Genomic DNA, 7,479 nt, shown 5'->3' with positions numbered 1-7,479 from the left:
GGCCATCAGCCAGGGCTCTCTGCCAGGACAGGAGCCCATGCTGAGAAGAAAGTACTTGGAGAAGAATGGAAATTGGGCAGGTTAGGTACAACAAAGATAAGACAAGGCCCAGACAAGAATGGGGAAGGGAGTAGAGCCAGGAAATCTGAGAAAGCATGCTGCCACATATTTTATTACTGCATGAAAATAGCAGAAAAAGGAACTCTGTGAGGTTAGAAGACTCACTCTGACCCATGTTTCCCTCTGAAGATTCAGGATAATCAATTTCATGTAAAAATAAACAACAGAAAAGTACAGAGTCCAAATCAATTACAAAGTTATAAGAAAATAAGCAGAACCTACCAGCAAAGAAAGCATGTCAGAAAGACATGCCCACAGGGCAGATAAAAACTGTGACCTTAACTATTTAGAAAGAAGATAAAAGATGTTTAAGACATAAAAGGATAAGATAAATCAAGTTAGAGATGGTCTGAAATGAGATGACAGAACTCAGAAAAGAATTAGAAATGAACGAAAAGTAATTTCAGAAGGAAAGGCTAAATTGTAAAAACACTAGAGTGAAGTAACACAGCAGATAACCCTTAAGAGAAATAGAAGGTGAAAAGGAAGAAGACATTAGAAATTGACATGAAATTTTAAAAGAGATGGAAAGGACTCAAAAAGAAAATTCCAAATATTGAAAATAGATGAGTAAGACTTAACACACAGTAAATAGAAATCTCTGAGGAAGAAAATCTAGGCAAGGAAACAGAATGGATACCATGGGAAGGCCAGCCCTCAGGAAGGAACTGAGGCCTTCTGCCAACAACCACTTGAATGAGCTTGGGTGTGGGTCTTCCAGCCCCAGTCAGTGACTGCAGTCCCCTCTTTGTAATCTTCATTATAACTTCATGAGAGACCCTGAACCAGAATGACCCAGCTAAGCCACTCCTAAATTCTTGATCTCAGAAGCTGGGAGATAATGTGTCATTGCAAGCCACTACATTTCGGAGTGATTTTTTTTTTTTTAATGCAGCAATGGATAACTAATGGAATGGGCATTAGGATAGCTTCCAGTTGGGGCTATTTCAGTGTCCCTGCTAAGCACATCCTAGTATATGCCTTATGGTGAATATATATGCATTTCTGTAGGTTATAAACCTAGGAGTGAAAATGCTGGGTCACAGGATATACATATATAAAGCTTTAGTAGGTACTGCAAAAGTGTTTTCCACAGTGTTCGTATCAATTTACACTCTCACCAGCAGTGTATAAGAGTCCCTGTTGTTCATATTCTTACCAACACTTGCTATTTTCTGTCTGTTTTCAATTTAGTCATTTTGATGGATTGTACTGGAATCTCACTGTGGTTTTAATTTACATTTTTCCTAGTGTCTGATGAGGTTTAGTACCTTTTCAAAAGCTGAGTGGCCATTTAGACTTTCCATTTATAAAACACCTGTTCAAGTCTTCTACCCATTTAAAAAATTGAGTTGTCGGGCTTCCCTGGTGGTGCAGTGGTTGAGAGTCCGCCTGCCAATGCAGGGCACATGGGTTCGTGCCCCGGACCGGGAAGATCCCACATGCCGCAGAGTGGCTGGGCCCATGAGCCATGGCCGCTGAGCCTGCGCGTCCGAAGCCTGTGCTCCGCAACGGGAGAGGCCACAACAGTGAGAGGCCCACGTACTGCAAAAAAAAATAAAATTAAATTAAAAAAATTGAGTTGTCTGTCTTTTCCTGATTGATTTATTCTTTTTATAGTTCTGAGATTCATTTTATATTCTGTAACCAGTCCTTTGGCAGATGTATAATATTTCTTCTCCCACTCTCTGTTTCCTTTTCACTCTCTCAATGACTTTTTCTTCCTTTTTTTAAAAAAAAAATTTATTTATTTTTGGCTGCGTTGGGTCTTCGTTGCTGCACGCGGGCGGTGTGTGGTCTTCTCATTGCGGTGGCTTCTCATTGCAGAACACAGGCTCTAGGCGCGGGGGCTTCAGTAGTTGCGGCACACAGGCTCAGTAGTTGTGGCGCACGGGCTTAGTTGCTCCACGGCATGTGGGATCTTCCCGGACCAGGGCTGGAACCTGTGTCCCCTGCATTGGCAGGCAGATTCTTAACCACTGCGCCACCAGGGAAGTCCCTCAATGATGACTTTCGATAAACAGAAGTTCTTTTTTTTTTAATTAATTAATTTATTTTTGGCTGCATTGGGTCTTTGTTGCTGCGTGCGAGCTTTCTTTAGTTGCGGCGAGCGGTGGCTACTGTTTGTTGCGGTGTGCAGGCTTCTCATTGCAGTGGCTTCTTTTGTTGCAGAGCACGGGCTCTAGGCACATGGGCTTCAGTAGTTATGGCTTGCAGGCTCTAGAGCGCAGGTCAGTAGTTGTGGCGCACGGGCTTAGTTGCTCCGTGGCATGTGGGATCTTCCTGGACCAGGGATCAAACAATATTTCACTAGTAATTATAATACCTGATGTGGTGGTGGCCGTGCACAGTGTCGGATCTGATCCTGTGAGAAGGGCATCTGCATAGGAGAGTGACCTGGCCTGGGGCCTAGGAGCCTGAATGGGGTGACAAGGACATCCCAGCAGAAGGGTGGTACAGTACAGGGTGTCAGAGCCTAGGAAGACTAAGGAGGGCATGGTAGGCAGCCTGGTGTGGTGTGTTGGTGCCGCAACAGAGGGAGGAAGACGTCCATGCATGGTAAAAGGTATTAGACCCCAGGAGGGGTAAGGAGAGCTTTTACATAAGGGATGGCCTGGCACGGGGTATCAGAACCCAAGTGGAGTTAGAAGGACATTTATGGAAGATTTGCATTGAAGGAAAAGGGAGGTGACAGGAGATTGGTAACATACAAAGGGATGGATACAGTTGGGAAATATATTGAGGAAAATGGGAACCAGGTTTCTTACTGTTAGAGAAAGAGGTTATAAATATGAAAAGAGGTACATATGAAAAGAGGTACAACTACAATGAATGCTGGAAGGTGAGATTAGAATTGGAGGTATTAGTGTGAATTTAAAGTTTTCAACGTACACAGATTGATATAGGGGTGTGTGTGTGTGTGTGTGTGTGTGTGTGTGTGTGTGTGTGTGTACACATGCATATATTTCTTAGCTCTGTCCATTAAGAAGATCTAGGAGTAGCCCCACCCTAATAGCAATGAGCATATCTAGCATCCAGATCTTGGTTTCTAAATGCCTTCCTTTGCTAAAAGGAACCAGAGCTCCTTGGAGAAATGGTTGATTCCAGTCCTGAGGCAGGAAAAGTACAAGATAAGCCTAGAATTTCTTGTTGTGCCAGAAAATAAAGAAGTGCTCAAATGATAATATCCGTTCTGTCAAGGAACATAGAAACTAGCTTGAAGGGGCTCCCACTGGCCAAATCTGGGACAATTTGGACATGGAAATAAATGACAGTTGTAACACACTGAATGAAATAGGAATCCATGAATCCATTTGATATAAATAAATTAATTCAGAATTTCAGGACGAATGGGATATTTATGTAGTCTCAAAGTACGTTGCCAAGGGAAGAAGAGTAACTTCTGCCAGCAGAGATGCTGGTGGATATACTATCTTAATCAAAGGATCAAGATTAAAATAACAGTAAAGAGACATAACAATTAAAAGCAATGTGGGATCCTGGGTTAGTTTCTGAAACTGAGAAAGGACCTTAGTGGGACAGTTGGTTGAGATTTGAGTAAAATATATAGATTAGATTATTTGGTAGTAATCCATCCATCCTTGTTAATACTGATTTTGATGGTTACATTGTGGCTAGGAAATGTACACGAAAATATTCGTGGGTGATGAGGCATTGTATTACTCTCAAACAGGAGAAGAAAAAACATTCTTTGCCCTGTATGAAGAAAAAAGGTAACTACAGTTATTCTGGACTTGGGAGAGTGTTTATCTGGAGTCCTGATACATGAAGTAGGGAGGGCAACACCACTTCCAGGAGGAGTCAAGTCTTACCCAGAATGAGTGCTTTTATTGTAATTTGTGCAGGTTCCAACTGTGAATTCCTTGAGCGTGGGGCCTCTATCTTACTTAAAGGGGCAAGGGTAGATATTGTGGGGCCTGAAGGTTGCATAATCTCAGAGCCCTTCTTAAGAAAAAGATTATAAAATTATGAGTATAACATTAGGGAGAAAAGTGAATATTTATTTAGAATGAGAATTAAATCATAACAAATTATAAATTCTAAAAACTGACAAATACCACTGATATCACAAAATCCAGAAAAATATACTTTTTTTTGTTAGTTAACTGCTTGATAGATCCCTCTATAATACTTTTGTGCCACATTTCTTGGCTGCATACGCTGTGATCACATCTTTATATGACAACAGTTTTATAATATCAGTGTCTAAGAGAGAATGGAAAGATAATTTAGTCTTTCCTCTAGCATGGGTGATCATATAATTTAAAAAAATTATTCATAGGGCTTCCCTGGTGGCGCAGTGGTTGAGAGTCCGCCTGCCGATGCAGGGGACACGGGTTCGTGCCCTAGTCCAGGACGATCCCACATGCCGCGGAGCGGCTGGGCCCGTGAGCCATGGCCGCTGAGCCTGCGCTTCTGGAGCCTGTGCTCCGCAACGGGAGAGGCCACAACAGTGAGAGGCCCGCGTACTGCAAAAAAAAAAAAAAATTTTTTTTCATAGCTTTAAAAAGTTCATTTTGGCTTCAAAACTCATTGATAATGTCATGCCAGTTTTTTGGGTTTTTTAAAAATTTTATATTTATTTATTTATTTGGTTGCGCTGGGTCTTCGTTCCTGCACACAGGCTTTCTCTAGTTGCATTGAGCGGGGGCTACTGTTCGTTGCTGTGCGCAGGCTTCTCATTGCAGTGGTTTCTCTTGTTGTGAAGCTCGGGCTTTAGGCACACCGGTTTCAGTAGTTGTGGCACATGGGCTCAGTAGTTGTGGCTCGCGGGCCCTAGAGCGCAGGCTCAGTAGCTGTGGCGCATGGGCTTAGTTGCTCTGCGGCATGTGGGATCTTCCCAGACCAGGGATCGAACCCATGTCCCCTGCATTGACAGGCAGATTCTTAGCCACTGTGCCACCGGGGAAGTCCCTGCATGTCAATTTTTAAGATTGTTATCAAATTTGGAAAAACTGCTACTAAGCTTCTTTCATATATGAGTTGTACGATTTCAGGGCATAACCAAATATATTCCTAACAAGAGAGAACTTCCATTTTTGTCTCTGTGAGGACTGAATTCTCCATGTACAATTTTCCACACCTGATAGTTGGAAGAATCTTCCACAGATAAGCCTCTGGCTCCCCACATTTCAAACCTTATCTTCCTTACTCATTCACTTCTGGTGCTAGGCGCTGTAGGACATGTCCATTCCGCAGTATAACCTCTGACCTCACATTGCATCATGATGCCAGGTCCACTGGCATAGTGAGTGGGCACTAGTCATAGTTCTGGAAGACACTCTTACAACAGGATGTGAGAGAGTTAATAGTTAGCTATACAGAGAAACGCCTGCAGATACACAACTACAGCCCACTATATGGGTTGAATGGCTCTCCCTTCCCCTGCCCTGCCACCCAAAGATAGATCCATACCCTAACCTGTAGAACGTGCAAATGTGACCTTATTTGGTAATAGGGCCTTGTGACTATAGTTAAGGATCTCAAGATGAAGTCATCTTGGATTTTGAGTGGGCCCTAAATCCAATGGCAGGTGACCTTCTAAGAGAAAGGCAGAGGGAGACTTAAGAGACACAGAGGAGAAGGTGATGTGAAGATAGAGGCGGAGATCGGAGTGATGTTTCTACAAGCCAAGGAACGCCAATGATTGACACAGTCATCAGAAGCTAGGAGAGAGGCATGGAATGGATTCTCCCTCAGAGCCTTTGGAAGGAACCCAACCTGCCAACACCAGGATTCTGGACTGTGAGAGAGAAGTTTCTGTTGTTTTAAGCCACCAAGTTTGTGGTGTTTTGTTACAGCAGCCCCAGGAAACTAACACAGCCACTAAACCCAAATTAAGTATTGTCCCAATTTTAGCTTGATCCCAGAAACTTTCATAGCAGTTCAACACCCTCTGCATAAGGGAGCAGGTAACAGAGGGGAAGTTGGAGTGGTAACAGCAGTCTTAACCAATTTTGGTTAAAATATCAGTTTTTCAGATTTTACAAAGATCGTATAACTCTCTGAATACATTAATAGGGCCCCTCCCAGGACGTTGGAAGGGGTCTGGCCAACTGAGAGTCCCTGAAGCTTAGAAATAATAAATTTCTGTGTAGGAGGTGCTACCTCTGTGTAGGAGGCAGTGTAGTGTTATAAAGACAAGCCCTGGAGCCAGATGGCCTGGGTTCAAATCCCCTTTTCACAACTATCTGGCTGTTGACTTAGACACGTTACTTGAACTTTCTGTGCCCCAATTTCTTCCTCTGTAAAATATGAATGATAAAAGCAATATCTACTTCATAGGGTTATTGACCGGGTCAAATGATATAATACATATAAAGTGCATGGTACATGTAACACACATAGAACAGTACATACTCCTTGGTAAGTACTCAATACACATTAGCCATTTTGTGATTTACTAGGCAAGCCATTGTACTAGGCATTGGGGTGTAAAGACAAATAAGAAATGGTCCTTGGTTTCAAGAAGCTCACCATCTATAGGGGAAATAGGTTATAAAATGGTTATAATACAATGCTTTACGTGCAATGAAGTGGATGCTATGTCCCAGATGTATGGGAGCACAGAGGGGGATCCTCTGTTCGCAGATCGGGGTCATTCCAGGAAGGTTTCCTGGAGAGGGTGACATCTGAGTTGAATCTGTCCATATGTTTGTATGACAAGATGATTTATTGAGCTATTAATTTTTATATTGTTTTTCCTGAATTCATTCATTGATTCAAATACTTATTGAACACCTACTATTTGCCAGGCACTTTTATAGGCACTGGAAATACTGTAATGAAAAAACATATCAAAAAGCCCTGAACTGGGACTTCCCTGGCAGTCCAGCGGTTAACACTCCGTGCTTCCACTGCAGGGGGCGTAGGTGTGATCACTGTTCGGGGAACTAAGATCCCACATGCCACGCGGTGCAGCCAAAAATTAAAAAAAAAAAAAAAAAGCCCTGAACTTACTTATTTTGAAATGTATTAAAAAATAAGTTGGGGCTTCCCTGGTGGCGCAGTGGTTGAGAGTCCGCCTGCCGATGCAGGGGACACGGGTTCGTGCCCCGGTCTGGGAGGATCCCACATGCCACGGAGCGGCTGGGCCCGTGAGCCATGGCCGCTGAGCCTGCGCGTCCGGAGCCTGTGCTCCGCAACGGGAGAGGCCACAACAGTGAGAGGCCCGCGTACCGCAAAAAAAAAAAAAAAAAAAAGTTGGATAGAGGAATAATATGTGATACAGCAAATACAGTAATAGGTTAATTATAGACGCTGTGGCAAATATATGGGTCTTCACTGTACATTTCTTTCAACTTTTCTGTATATTAGAAAAGTTTCATAATGAAATGT

This window comes from Lagenorhynchus albirostris, chromosome 6 (assembly GCF_949774975.1).
Source record: "Lagenorhynchus albirostris chromosome 6, mLagAlb1.1, whole genome shotgun sequence".
NCBI lineage: Eukaryota > Metazoa > Chordata > Mammalia > Artiodactyla > Delphinidae > Lagenorhynchus > Lagenorhynchus albirostris.
The sequence above is the reverse complement of the archived record's forward strand: the minus strand, read 5'-3'. Positions refer to the sequence as shown.